The sequence below is a fragment of the Dendropsophus ebraccatus genome, chromosome 10, assembly GCF_027789765.1.
Source record: "Dendropsophus ebraccatus isolate aDenEbr1 chromosome 10, aDenEbr1.pat, whole genome shotgun sequence".
NCBI lineage: Eukaryota > Metazoa > Chordata > Amphibia > Anura > Hylidae > Dendropsophus > Dendropsophus ebraccatus.
This window is the reverse complement of record NC_091463.1, coordinates 2,833,842-2,849,031: the sequence shown is the minus strand read 5'-3', so window position 1 is coordinate 2,849,031 and position 15,190 is coordinate 2,833,842. Positions and strand designations below refer to the sequence as shown.

General features: G+C 48.5%; 1 protein-coding gene across 2 annotated transcripts in view; it reads right to left on the bottom strand.

Moving 5' to 3' along the window:
* EGFL7 (EGF like domain multiple 7) overlaps positions 1-5,835 on the bottom strand; it is a 204,911-nt gene extending 199,076 nt beyond the window's left edge. For both annotated transcript variants that reach the window (XM_069943974.1, XM_069943977.1), the window contains exon 1: positions 5,800-5,835. The gene's annotated coding sequence lies outside the window, so the exon portion shown is untranslated. The remainder of the gene's footprint in view (positions 1-5,799) is intronic.
* Between the last annotated feature and the right edge of the window lie 9,355 nt (positions 5,836-15,190).

Below are 15,190 nucleotides of genomic sequence, written 5' to 3'. Positions count from 1 at the left end.
TCAGAGTCCACTTGGTAAATCCCATCCGTTCAGAGTCTGCTCCGTATATACGTTCCGCTCAGAGTCCGCTCAGTAAACCTGCTCCGCTCAGAGTCCGCTCCGTATATCCACTCAGAGTCCACTTGGTAAATCCCATCCGTTCAGAGTCTGCTCCGTATATCCGTTCTGCTCAGAGTCCGCTCAGTAAACCTGCTCCGCTCAAGAGTCTGCTCCGTATATCCACTCAGAGTCCACTTGGTAAATCCCATCCGTTCACTAATTCCCATCCGCTCAGAGTCTGCTCCGTAAACCTGCTCCGCTCAGAGTCCGCTCCGTATATACACTCAGAGTCCACTTGGTAAATCCCATCCGTTCACTAATTCCCATCCGCTCAGAGTCCGCTCCATATATCCACTCAGAGTCCACTTGGTAAATCCCATCCGTTCACTAATTCCCATCCGCTCAGAGTCTGCTCCGTATATCCGTTCCGCTCAGAGTCCGCTCAGTAAATCTGCTTAGAGTCTGCTCCGTATATCCGTTCCGCTCAGTAATCTGCTCCGCTCAGAGTGTGCTCAGTAATCTGCTCCGCTCAGAGTGCGCTCAGTAATCTGCTCCGCTCAGAGTGCGCTCAGTAATCTGCTCCGCTCAGAGTGCGCTCAGTAATCTGCTCCGCTCAGAGTGCGCTCAGTAATCTGCTCCGCTCAGAGTGCGCTCAGTAATCTGCTCCGCTCAGAGTGCGCTCAGTAATCTGCTCCGCTCAGAGTGCGCTCAGTAATCTGCTCCGCTCAGAGTGCGCTCAGTAATCTGCTCCGCTCAGAGTGCGCTCAGTAATCTGCTCCGCTCAGAGTGCGCTCAGTAATCTGCTCCGCTCAGAGTGCGCTCAGTAATCTGCTCCGCTCAGAGTGCGCTCAGTAATCTGCTCCGCTCAGAGTCCGCTCAGTAAATCCGCTCCACTCAGAGTCCGCTTGCCGGCTCAGTAAATCTCAGTACGTTCTGTATAGATAACCAGAGATGATCTGCATAAACCACCGCCATCAGCCTCTCAGCCTGAAACCTGCTCTCAGCCACAAGGAAGCTCCTACCTGCAAGCTGTCGAGCCTGATTAGATTATAAGGGCAATATAATAAATCTGGTACAAACACAGACAACTGAACAGATACCTCCCTAGAAATAGAGACCAACATCGACCTAAAGGCTACAAGGAATTAGCAGCCATCTACAAATGGCTAACAAGAGATTCTGGTTTGGCCATTATAATCCCCAGTCACGTTGTATGGCTCCAGAGAGAAGACGCTTTCCCTTCTGGGACAGAGCCACTTTGCATATTCTTGCTCCCAAAAATGCCCAAAGAAGCATAACTGGCAGCTGATACGTCTTTACATGCCTCATGGTGATGCTCAATAAACATTACCCCTTCAATCCAAAGCAAGACACAGAAGGTATCAACTACAAGAAAATAATCCTACTACATCACATCAAATGTCATTCACCAGGTGGTGAAACAAAAACATGGTATCCTCACCTCTCCTAAGCACCCACAGGGCTGACGCTCCCAGTCTCCTCTTATAACCGCTACATTCTGGTAGCATATGATCCATCGTCTTGCTGCACTGGTGTCATGTCTCAGTCACCAACCAATCACACTTCAGCTTTCATTTTACCAGAATATGACAAATGAAAGCTGAGCTGTGATTGGTTGCTATGCGTACAACAAATCTCCATAGTTGTCACGTCGCATCTACCTACTCCTCATGGCGGCTCACACGAAGCACATCACACAGCAGGAGGTGCTGAGAACAAGTTTCCTATAAAGAGAATACACAATGTATGCAGTATCACAATCTACTCTAACAAACAGACTAAACCTGAAGCACAAGAGCAGAAAGGGTGCTCAGAATTGAGAGGTCGGACCTAGTGCTGTCGCCATTGCTCCTGGACTGACGCTCTTCACCGTCACACGTCACTCAACAGTCTGAGAGGTTTTCCTGAAACCACATAATGACCTCTGTTCCCAGCTGTACAGTCTAAGCAGACACATACGGGAACAGATTTTCACATGCTTCAGTATAAAGGATCATTTAAAAAAACAGAAAGAAAGAAAAACACAACATAAAACGCCCACGAAACAAACATCCTCTGTGCCCAAAACCTGCTGAAAACCTTCAATTTGCAGAAAAGGAATAGCAGCAATTTCCTGCTGGCTAATAAGGGGCGCACACGTCTGAAAGGTCCATTAAGCATGAGAAACTCACAAGGACAATGGCTGCTAGGCCGCCCCTATCCCACAGCAGCCATAAAGCTGAGGCTCACAGAAAGGACTTAAAGTGGTATTCCTATAGTTAGAGGGGTTGTCTGGCCAGGACCCCTTTTTGCATCATGCCCAGGGAAGGGGGTGAGTGACAAACCAACATGCACTCAGCTCCCTGGCTCCCACACTGCCACCTGTACTCCGCTGCTCCAGTCCCCATTGTGCTGGCACTTCCAGGTTCGGGAATGGGACAGCACCTGTGGATGTGTCCCTTCTCTGCCCCTCAATGGCTGAGGAGACCTGCTCTATCACATTTACAGAAGTGTCAGTACAATGGTGACCGGAGCAGCTGAGTACAGGTGGCAGCGCATAAGTCAGGAACGTGAGTGCATGTTATTTTTTTCACTCACCTCTTCCCCGAGGATGGCGCAAAAAAAGAGGTCCTGGACAGACAACCGTTTTAAATACACTTTTGACATGTCACAAGTTTTGATCAGTTGGGGGTTTCAACATGTTTAAAGACAAACGACTAGGATAGCAACGATCTGCTGGCGTTGCTGCGTGGAACACGAGTGGCGGCAGCATACCGCTGTTATCTTCTAGGGGCTGCCCGGATGATATAGAGATCGCCCAGGCAGCCCTCCCCCCGACTCATACCCGCTTGCTGATGACGCGTGTAATAACACCGGCAGCAAGCAGGGAACGAGGAGCAAACAAGCTCTGATAGCGCTCATGTGCTCCTCAATATCGCCTCGTGTAATAGGGGCTTTACCGCTCTGTCTGGCTAAGCACAGGAGTCCAGCTCCATAGACTATAATGGAGCCCATTTCTGCAATCATTCAGGTTGAGTACAAAGACAGGGGGTGAAGTTTGCTGACATACACTAACTAGGGATACGAGACCCCATCCAAGGTAAACGTCTGAGCATTGTAGGTTACAGCAGACCTGAACAACAAGTAACATGGAGAAAAGTATAGAAAAAACAACCCACTGGATTAGCGCTACCCATAGAGACTAAGGGTGGGTTCACACTGCGTTTTTGCAATCCGTTTAACAAACCCGTTTTTTTAACGGTCAAAAAAGTAGTGCCAACAGTACTTTATTGTGCGTAAAAAAAAAACGCATCCGTTTTGATCCGTTTTTTTTTTAATGGAAGTCAATGGAAAAACAGATAAAAAATGGATGCACACAAATGCATCCGTTTTTTGCAAAAAAAGGATCAGTTAAACTGATGCTGAAAACGCAGTGTGAACCTAGCCTAAGCAATATCAAGTGATATGAAAGGATTTAAAAAACAAAAACAAAACATAAATATGAGGCATTTTGGGAATGCTTTCCTCTCCTGAGATAAAGTGCATGCAGTGTAAGGTACAGAAGAGGTTTAAAGCACTTTGGGGAGTCATCACAATGAATTGCTGTCCTTTTCTTCTTTTCCTCTTGCAATAATTTTGTGTATTATACATTAACCCCTTACTGAGCGGCCTATTTTGGGCCCTAATGACCAAGCAATTTTCTTACTTTTTTTTCACTGCCACCCTCCAAGCGTCATACTTTTGATTTCTTTTTGCATATGTCTTATACACTCACCGGCCACTTTATTAGGTACACCATGCTAGTAACGGGTGGTCTTCTGCTGCTGTAGCCCATCTGCCTCAGAGTTGGCCGTACTGTGCGTTCAGAGATGCTCTTCTGCCTACCTTGGTTGTAACGGTTGGCTATTTGAGTCACTGTTGCCTTTCTATCAGCTGGAACCAGTCTGCCCATTCTCCTCTGACCTCTGGCATCAACAAGGCATTTCCGCCCACAGAACGGCCGCTCACTGGATGGTTTTTCTTTTTCGGACCATTCTCTGTAAACCCTAGAGATGGTTGTGCGTGAAACTCCCAGTAGATCAGCAGTTTCTGAAATACTCAGACCAGCCCTTCTGGCACCAACAACCATGCCACGTTCAAAGGCACCAAATCACCTTTCTTCCCCATACTGATGCTCGGTTTGAACTGCAGGAGATTGTCTTGACCATGTCTACATGCCTAAATGCCGCCATGTGATTGGCTGATTAGAAAATAAGTGGTAACGTGCATTTGGACAGGTGTACCTAATAAAGTGGCCGGTGAGTGTACTTTCACTCATTTTTCCAATATGAGGGCTTGTGTTTTGCGGGAAACCTCTTACTTTTTCTTGGCACCATTTTGGGATTTATGTAACTTATTGATAAACTATTATTACCCTTTTCTGGATGGAAAATGGAAAAATGTCATTTATTTATTTGTTTTAATATTGAATTTGGACTATTCAGCATGCAGTAAAATAATAGCAGTTTTATTGCTTGGGTCCAAACATGAGCGAATTTACAGTAAGAACAAAGTCAAAGTGTTTTGTTAAGATGGGCCTGCAGCTTGTCAGGCTGTGGGCTTTGAAGTCTGTGCCGCTCCTTGCTGCTGAATCCAGTCCTGGGAAACTTATGCGTACAGCAGTGATTGCATTACACCTGTTATAGCAGTGATTCAAGCACCCAGAGTACATGAAAGGGATCCCAGTCAGCCAACTCTCAAGGTAACTCTTTACTCCACCGGGATTTCAAGATACTGTGATTTACTGTGTACTGTGCTTTAAGAAGTCTTACAGCTTATCTATACTGATACTGTTACCCCCTTCCCCTTTCTCTCCTTCAATTTATCGGTGGACAGTGTCAAACGAGCAGGGCTTTGCTCTACTGGGCCCCCTCTTCCCTCCTAGGTGACACTGTCCACCAATGAAATGAAGCAATTTTAGATCAGAAAGAAGACAAAGATAGGTTTTATACAAGTATATATTAAATGTGCAGCATGAATTGCATGGAGAACTGAGGTGGGGGGGTGACAATGTCACTTTAAGAGGCACTGGCAGATAAGGACACTACAGACAGGGCCCAAGGGTGCGCACCACTCTAAATTAGCCAGTTGGCTTAGATTTCCAGCAGGAACAGGACAACTGTAAGAGAGGATGATCTCTCCTGCACCCAGATGCCTATGGAAGCCTTCGTAATTTGCTGATGTTACGGAAATATAGTCCGCAACATCTGCAAACATTATGGATTACGTGTGCCCTATGGACAAACTTTAAGCAGATTACAGCTGCAGAACGAGTGAATAAGGCCTTATTGTCATTCATAGTATCTTTTGCCATGTCGGACACGGCCGAAGTTACTGGCTACTGGGTGTCTCACTCCTGAGACACGCTGCGATCCTGAGATACAGCTGGGGGAGTGCGCTTGACACCCGGTCAGCTGAATCTCCAACTCTTTCGCTTCATAGACTGTATTGAACCAAAAGTCATATTTGACTGACAGCCGGGGAGAGACGCACTGAACCACACACTCCCCCGGCTGTATGTCAGGATCACAGCACATCTCAGGGGTGAGACCCTCTGTGATTAATGACATGTCAAAACTACAAATAACAAGAACACTTTAAAGTGCATTGGTATGGATGGCAGCTGTTGTATGACACAAGTCTCTAGGCATAGTCCTCAGAGTGCCAAAAAGATTATTCAACAACATTACAGAGAATAAGGACTTGGGGAACTCTACTTACTGGGAAGGTTGTATAAAGCCGGTCACTCCGCATCATCTACAGGAAGTCAAATAAAAAAAGAAGACAACATATTAACATGAGATGCTATCTCCCTGTGGGTCAGTCTAGCTCTTCTATGTATTACACTCAGACAGGAATAAGGAGGATGAGTTACTAATGGGGATTCTTATCCCCCAGTCCCTCTCTCTTTTGATGTAGGATCCAGAACACTTGGCCAAAGAGCTTCCATTCTAGTTGACTGGAAGGAGGTAATTACACAGTGACTACTGGCAGCACTTGCTGTCAGAGGATGAGGGCCTCTGCTGTTCGGCACACTCACGTCTCTGCACAGTACGGAGAGATCAGCGACACTACAGATGTTTTCTGTGATTACTCTCTATGACGGGATTGGACACATCAGGCCAGAGCCCCACATTCCCTCCTAGGCCTCACATCCTATTTGCTATGTGCATAGAGGTCACTGTACTGCACAGGCCTGTCCTGGAAAAATCACACAACTCCTGCCAAAAAAAAATAATTATATATATATATATATATATATACACACACACATATATATTCTATTTTTAAATCAACTGGTGTCAGAAAGTCATATATGTTTGTAATTTACTTTGATGTAAAAATCTCCAGTCTTCTAGGACTTATCAGCTGCTATATGTCCTGCAGGAAGTGGTGTATTCTCCCCAGTCTGACACAGTGCTCTCTGCTGCCACCTCTGTCCATGTCAGGAACTGTCCAGAGCAGCAGCAAATCCCCATAGAAAACCTCTCCTTCTCTGGACAGTTCCTGACATGGACAGAGGTGGCAGCAGAGAGCACTGTATCAGACTGGAGAGAATACACCACTTCCCGCAGGTCATACAGCAGCTGATAAGTACTGGAAGACTGGACATTTTTAAATAGAAGTAAATTACACATCTATATAACTTTCTGACACCAGCTGATTTAAAAGAAAAAGATTTTTGCTGGAGTACCCAGTTAAAGGGAACCTGTCACCCCCCGTGCCGGGGTGACAGGCTTCTGACCCCCCGTTAGAGCCCCCTATACTCACCTAATCCCGCCGGGTCCCGCTTCTGGAGGTGGTCGGGTGATGAAGATCTCAGCCGCTGCAGCCCGGCGCGCGCGCTGAGAGTCCAGCGCTCCGTCATTCTCTATGAGCGTTGGACTCATCTCTCAGCGCACGCGCCGGGCTGCGGTGGCTGAGATCTTCATCACCCGACCACCTCCAGAAGCGGGACCCGGCGGGATTAGGTGAGTATAGGGGGCTCTAACGGCACGGGGGGTGACAGGTTCCCTTTAAGGCTAACTTTCCAAATCCTTCCTTGTAGTTATCATGTTATGCACTTCTGTCACAACTAGGTTCCATTTACATGTGCTGTATCTGCTTTATTACATGGCAGCAATTCAAATAATACAAGGACATCCTGAGCTCATACAGAATGGTTCTTTGCTCTAGCTTAAAGGGGTTCTCCAGCACTACATAACATGGCCACTTTTTTCCTGAGACAGCTCCGCACTTGTCTCCAGTTAATAGCAAACCGCACCTGAACTGGAGACAAGAGCGGTGCTGTCATCCACAGGATTTTATGTTAAATATTTTTAGGAATTTTTCACTTTTTTTGTCATTTGCAATGATACTGTCTATATTTTAAAATAAACCTAAAATCTTGCAGTTTCCATTTTGGCCACTAGGCTTAAAGCAAATGTATCATCAGGTACATCGCTGTGCTGTCGGCACCAGTCTTTTCAGGAGCACCGGCCCACCTCAGAGGACTGAGGGCAGGCCTCATGGCCCCTCATGTGACAAAACCCCCTACTCTCTGTGATGCGGCCTTATTGATTCACAGAGGGGAGGGGATATTGCCACACTGAGGGGCAGCGGCATGCCCACAGTGCTCCAGGGTGTTACTGAAAAGACTGGTGCTCAGCGCAGGAACAGGGAGGCAATTCAAAAAAAGGAATGCGCCACCACCATCCCTGTATCGATCCATTGCTATATAGGTGTTATCCAGCGCTACAAAAACATGGCCACTTTCTTTCATAGCCAACACAACTCTTGTCTCCAGTTCAGGTGCAGTTTGCAATTAAGCTCCATTCACTTCAATGGAACTGAGCAGCAAAACCCCACCCAAGCTGGAGACAAGAGTGGGCTGTCTCTGGAAGAAAGTGGCCATGTTTTTGTATTGCTGGGTAACCCCTTTAACCCTTTGAGGACCAGGCCCAAAATGACCCAGTGGACCGCGCAAATTTTGATCTTTGTGTTTTCGTTTTTCCCTCCTCCCCTTCTAAGAGCTCCAGCACTTTCAGTTTTCTATCTACAAGCCATGTAAGTGCTAGTTTTTTACAGGAATAATTGTACTGTCTTTCATTTCACCATAACATGTATGACGGAATCCCAAATATATTATTTATGAAGATATAAATTGGTGAAATCGTAAAAAAGAATGCAATATGGTGACGTTTGGGGGGTTCCTGTGTCTACGTAATGCACTATATGGTAACAGCGACATGATACTATTATTCTATAGGTCAGCCCGAACACAACCATATGCAGGTTACGCAGATTCTCTAATGTTATATATATTTTTTAAAAATGAAATCCTTTTTTTTGGCAATTAATTATAAATAAAATGGGCCTATTGTGACGCTCATAACGGTTTTATTTTTTCACCTACGGGGCTGTATGGGGTGTCATTTTTTCCGCCATGATCTCTAGTTTTTATTAATACCATATTTGTGAAGATCGGACGTTTTGATCACTTTTTATTAATTTTTTTTTTTTATATAATGTAACATTAAATCGGTAATCCACGCGCTTTTCCCCCTATTTTCGTGTACGCCGTTTACCGTTCGCAATGACGCTTGTAATATTTTTATTGATTGGACAATTACGCACGCTACGGTATATTATATGTTTATTTGTTTATTTATTTTTATATGTTTTATTTATATAATGGGAAAGGGGGGTGATTTAGACTTTTATTGGGGGAGGGGTTTTTGGGTAGTGTGTTAGTGTTTTTAACTTTTTTTTTTTTTACACATTTGAAGTCCCTTTGGGGGACTTTTACATACACTAGTGTGATTACACACACTGATCATTGCTATGCCAAAGGCCTGGCATTGATCAGTGTTATCGGCGATCTGCTCATTGAGCCTGCCTGTGCAGGCTTAGTGCAGCAGATCGCCGATCGGACCGCAAGGAGGGAGGTGAGAGACCTCCGGCGGTCCGTTTTACCAATCGGGACCCCCGCAGTCACACTGCGGGGGTCCCGATCGGTTAGTGACAGGGGACTCCCCCTGTCACTTACACTTAAACGCCGCGGTCGCAGCGTTTAAGGGGTTAATGACACACGGCAGCGCAATCGCTGCAGCGTGTCATTACCGGTGAGGTCCCGGCTGCTGATTGCAGCCGGCCCCCACCTGCTATGAAGCGCGCTCCGCTCCGGAGAACCACCCAGGACGTATAGTTACGCCCTAGGTCGTCTGGGGAAAGACTTCCATGGCGTAACTATACGCCCTGGGTCGTCTAAGGGTTAAACTAAGCAGAGACTCCCTTCTCATCACACACAGGAGTAGTTAGAAGTGACATCACTATACAAACATTAAAGGGAGTTATCCAGCGCTACAAAAACATGGCCACGTTTGCCCCACTCGTCTCCAGGTCAGGTGTGGTTTGCAATTAAGCTCCATTCACTTCAATGGAACTAAGCAGCAAAACCCCGCCCAATCTGGAGACAAGAGAGGGGAAAATTGGCCATGTTTTTGTAACCCCTTTAACACAATAGCTGCTACTCACAACTCTGCCCAACTCAGCCTTAGGGTACAAACCCACTTGACGTATTTGCTGCGTGAATCAGTCTTAAAAATAAGCAGGCAAAACGCAGGTTGGCTTTATACGATTGTTCTGCGTTAAAATACGCAATTGCGTATTTTTAAAGCGTGAAGCTTGTTGTTAGCAAAGCATCAGTTGTTAACAACCTGTGCGAAAAACGCATGTAGCTTCACGCTTCAAAAATACGCAATTGCGTATTTTAACGCAGAACAATCGTATAAAGCCAACCTGCGTTTTGCCTGCTTATTTTTAAGACTGATTCACGCAGCAAATACGTCAAGTGGGTTTGTACCCTTACAGTCGGCATGAGACAAGACTGGTGGTAGCGCTCACATCGTCTTCTCCCAATAAGCTGTTTTCCAGATGTCCCAAATCATTGGAAAGGGGATTCATCAGAGAAAATGACTTTCCCCCAGTCCTCAGCAGTACACTCCCTGGACCTTTCCCCCAGTCCTCAGCAGCCCACTCCCTGGACCTTTCCCCCAGTCCTCAGCAGTCCACTCCCTGGACCTTTCCCCCAGTCCTCAGCAGTCCACTCCCTGGACCTTTCCCCCAGTCCTCAGCAGCCCACTCCCTGGACCTTTCCCCCAGTCCTCAGCAGTCCACTCCCTGGACCTTTCCCCCAGTCCTCAGCAGTCCACTCCCTGGACCTTTCCCCCCAGTCCACTCCCTGGACCTTTCCCCCAGTCCTCAGCAGTCCACTCCCTGGACCTTTCCCCCAGTCCTCAGCAGTCCACTCCCTGGACCTTTCCCCCCAGTCCTCAGCAGTCCACTCCCTGGACCTTTCCCCCAGTCCTCAGCAGTCCACTCCCTGGACCTTTCCCCCAGTCCTCAGCAGTCCACTCCCTGGACCTTTCCCCCAGTCCTCAGAAGTCCACTCCCTGGACCTTTCCCCCAGTCCTCAGCAGTCCACTCCCTGGACCTTTCCCCCAGTCCTCAGCAGTCCACTCCCTGGACCTTTTGCAGAATATCAGTCTGTGCACAGTGCACAGTGCAGATGCCCTCACACCTGCCTGCTGCCATTCCTGACCAAGCTCTGCACTGCTGGCAGCCCAATCCCGCAGCTGACCACACTTTTAAGAGACGGTCCTGGCGCTTGCTGGTCTTTCTTGGGCGCCCTGGAGCCTCTTTGGCAACAATGGAACCACTCTCCTTGAAGTTCTTGATGATGCGATAGATTGTTGACTGAGGTGCAATCTTTCTAGCTGCGATACTCTTCCCTGTTCGGCCATTTTTGTGCAGTGCAATGATGACTGCACGTGTTTCTTTAGAGATAACCATGGTAACAGAAGAGAAACAATGATGCCAAGCACCAGCCTCCTTTTAGGGTAGCTTCACACGTACCGACTCGCAGCGCTAATAATGCTACGAGTCGGCTAGGTCCTGGCAGATCACTTTCACTACATACACACAGCGGTCTGAACGACGGCTGCGTGTATGTAATTCTACCGGCCGCTTAACCCCTTCAGCTGCCGCCCGCCTCTCGCTCTGTATACATTACCTGTCCTCGCTGCACGGGGTCCCTTAGGGTGCCTTCACACGTAGACTTGCAGCGTTAATAACGCTGTGAGTCAGCTAGGTCCTGGCAGATCACTGTCAGTACATACACGCAGTGCTCTGAACGACCGCTGCGTGTATGTAATTCTGCCGGCCGCTTAACCCCTTCTGATGCCACCTGGCTCCCGCTCCGCATACATACCTCCTTGCTCCACGGGGTCCCGGCGTCCTGCTCTCCCGCCCGGCCAATCAGTGGCTGCGGCAGGGCAACACACTGATTGGCCGGGCGCGAGAGCAGGACTCCGGGACCCCGTGGAGCGAGGAGGTATGTATACAGAGCGGAGCGAGCGGCATCAGAAGGGGTTAAGTGGCCGGCAGAATTACATACACGCAGCGTCCAGTGGTGTCATTCTCACTTAATCATGACAGACTGATCTCCAGCCCTGTCCTCATCAACACCCGCACCTGTGTTACTGGAGCAATCACTGAAACCATGTTAGCTGCTCCTTGTAAGGCCGGGCTGCAATGATGCTGAAATGTGTTTGGGGGGATAAAGTTCATTTTCTAGGCAAATATTGACTTTGCAAGTAATTGCTGTTAAGCTGATCCCTCTGTATAACATTCTGGGGTATATGCAAATTGCCATTTTAAATACTGAAGCAGTAGACTTTGTAATAATTATTATTTGTATCATTCTCAAAACTTTTGGCCATGACTGTACATCCGGCAAATGAACGTAGTCACATAATAACTCCGTCCTGCTAATTTAAGTCAATGTGGCCGTCGGCCTCCCACCGGGCTGCACGTCAGCATCCTTTTTTCACTGATTTCTAACGTGTAGCCTCACAACGAGATGTGAACATACCCTAAGCCGCACTCACCTCACACACAGGGGCAGTACACACTATAAGCCGCACTCACCTCACACACAGGGGCAGTACACACTATAAGCCGCACTCACCTCACACACACAGGGGCAGTACACACTATAAGCCGCACTCACCTCACACACACAGGGGCAGTACACACTATAAGCCGCACTCACCTCACACACACAGGGGCAGTACACACTATAAGCCGCACTCACCTCACACACACAGGGGCAGTACACACTATAAGCCGCGCTCACCTCACACACACAGGGGCAGTACACACTATAAGCCGCACTCACCTCACACACACTGGGCAGTACACACTATAAGCCGCACTCACCTCACACACACAGGGGCAGTACACACTATAAGCCGTTCTCACCTCACACACACAGCAGTACACACTATAAGCCGCTCTCACCTCACACACACAGCAGTACACACTATAAGCCGCACTCACCTCACACACAGTACACACTATAAGCCGCACTCACCTCACACACAGGGGCAGTACACACTATAAGCCGCTCTCACCTCACACACACAGCAGTACACACTATAAGCCGCACTCACCTCACACACACAGCAGTACACACTATAAGCCGCACTCACCTCACACACAGTACACACTATAAGCCGCACTCACCTCACACACAGGGGCAGTACACACTATAAGCCGCACTCACCTCACACACACAGCAGTACACACTATAAGCAGCACTCACCTCACACACACAGGGGCAGTACACACTATAAGCCACACTCACCTCACACACAGGGGCAGTACACACTATAAGCCGCACTCACCTCACACACAGGGGCAGTACACACTATAAGCCCCACTCACCTCACACACACAGGGGCAGTACACACTATAAGCAGCACTCACCTCACACACACAGGGGCAGTACACACTATAAGCCGCACTCACCTCACACACACAGGGGCAGTACACACTCTAAGCCGCACTCACCTCACACACACAGGGGCAGTACACACTATAAGCCGCACTCACCTCACACAGCAGAACACACTATAAGCCGCACTCACCTCACAACACAAGGGCAGTACACACTATAAGCCGCACTCACCTCACACACAGGGGCAGTACACACTATAAGCCCCACTCACCTCACACACACAGGGGCAGTACACACTATAAGCCGCACTCACCTCACACACACAGGGGCAGTACACACTATAAGCCGCACTCACCTCACACACACAGGGGCAGTACACACTATAAGCCGCACTCACCTCACACACAGCAGTACACACTATAAGCCACACACAGCAGTACACACTATAAGCCGCACTCACCTCACACACACAGGGGCAGTACATACTATAAGCCACACTCACCTCACACACAGGGGCAGTACACACTATAAGCCGCACTCACCTCACACACAGGGGCAGTACACACTATAAGCCGCACTCACACACACAGGGGCAGTACACACTATAAGCCGCACTCACCTCACACACAGCAGTACACACTATAAGCCGCACTCACCTCACACACACAGGGGCAGTACACACTATAAGCCGCACTCACCTCACACACAGCAGTACACACTATAAGCCGCACTCACCTCACACACACAGGGGCAGTACACACTATAAGCCGCACTCACCTCACACACAGCAGTACACACTATAAGCCACACACAGCAGTACACACTATAAGCCGCACTCACCTCACACACACAGGGGCAGTACATACTATAAGCCACACTCACCTCACACACAGGGGCAGTACACACTATAAGCCGCACTCACCTCACACACAGGGGCAGTACACACTATAAGCCGCACTCACCTCACACACACAGGGGCAGTACACACTATAAGCCGCACTCACCTCACACACAGCAGTACACACTATAAGCAGCACTCACCTCACACACAGCAGTACACACTATAAGCCGCACTCACCTCACACACAGCAGTACACACTATAAGCCGCACTCACCTCACACACAGGGGCAGTACACACTATAAGCCACACTCACCTCACACAGGGGCAGTACACACTATAAGCTGCACTCACCTCACACACAGCAGTACACACTATAAGCCGCACTCACCTCACACACACAGGGGCAGTACACACTATAAGCCACACTCACCTCACACACAGGGGCAGTACACACTATAAGCCACACTCACCTCACACACAGGGGCAGTACATACTATAAGCCGCACTCACCTCACACAGCAGTACACACTATAAGCCACACTCACCTCACACACAGCAGTACACACTATAAGCCGCACTCACCTCACACACAGCAGTACACACTATAAGCCACACTCACCTCACACACAGGGGCAGTACACACTATAAGCCGCACTCACCTCACACACAGCAGTACACACTATAAGCCGCACTCACCTCACACACAGCAGTACACACTATAAGCCACACTCACCTCACACACAGGGGCAGTACACACTATAAGCCGCACTCACCTCACACACAGCAGTACACACTATAAGCCGCACTCACCTCACACACAGCAGTGCACACCTCACACACACAGGGGCAGTACATACTATAAGCCACACTCACCTCACACACAGGGGCAGTACACACTATAAGCCGCACTCACCTCACACACAGGGGTAGTACACACTATAAGCCGCACTCACCTCACACACACAGGGGCAGTGCACACTATAAGCGGCACTCACCTCACACACAGCAGTACACACTATAAGCCGCACTCACCTCACACACAGCAGTACACACTATAAGCCGCACTCACCTCACACACAGGGGCAGTACACACTATAAGCCGCACTCACCTCACACACACAGGGGCAGTACACACTATAAGCCACACTCACCTCACACACAGGGGCAGTACACACTATAAGCCACACTCACCTCACACACAGCAGTACACACTATAAGCCGCACTCACCTCACACACAGGGGCAGTACACACTATAAGCCGCACTCACCTCACACACAGCAGTACACACTATAAGCCGCACTCACCTCACACACAGCAGTACACACTATAAGCCGCACTCACCTCACACACAGCAGTACACACTATAAGCAGCACTCACCTCACACACAGTACACACTATAAGCCGCACTCACCTCACACACAGGGGCAGTACATACTATAAGCCGCACTCACCTCACACACAGCAGTACACACTATAAGCCGCACTCA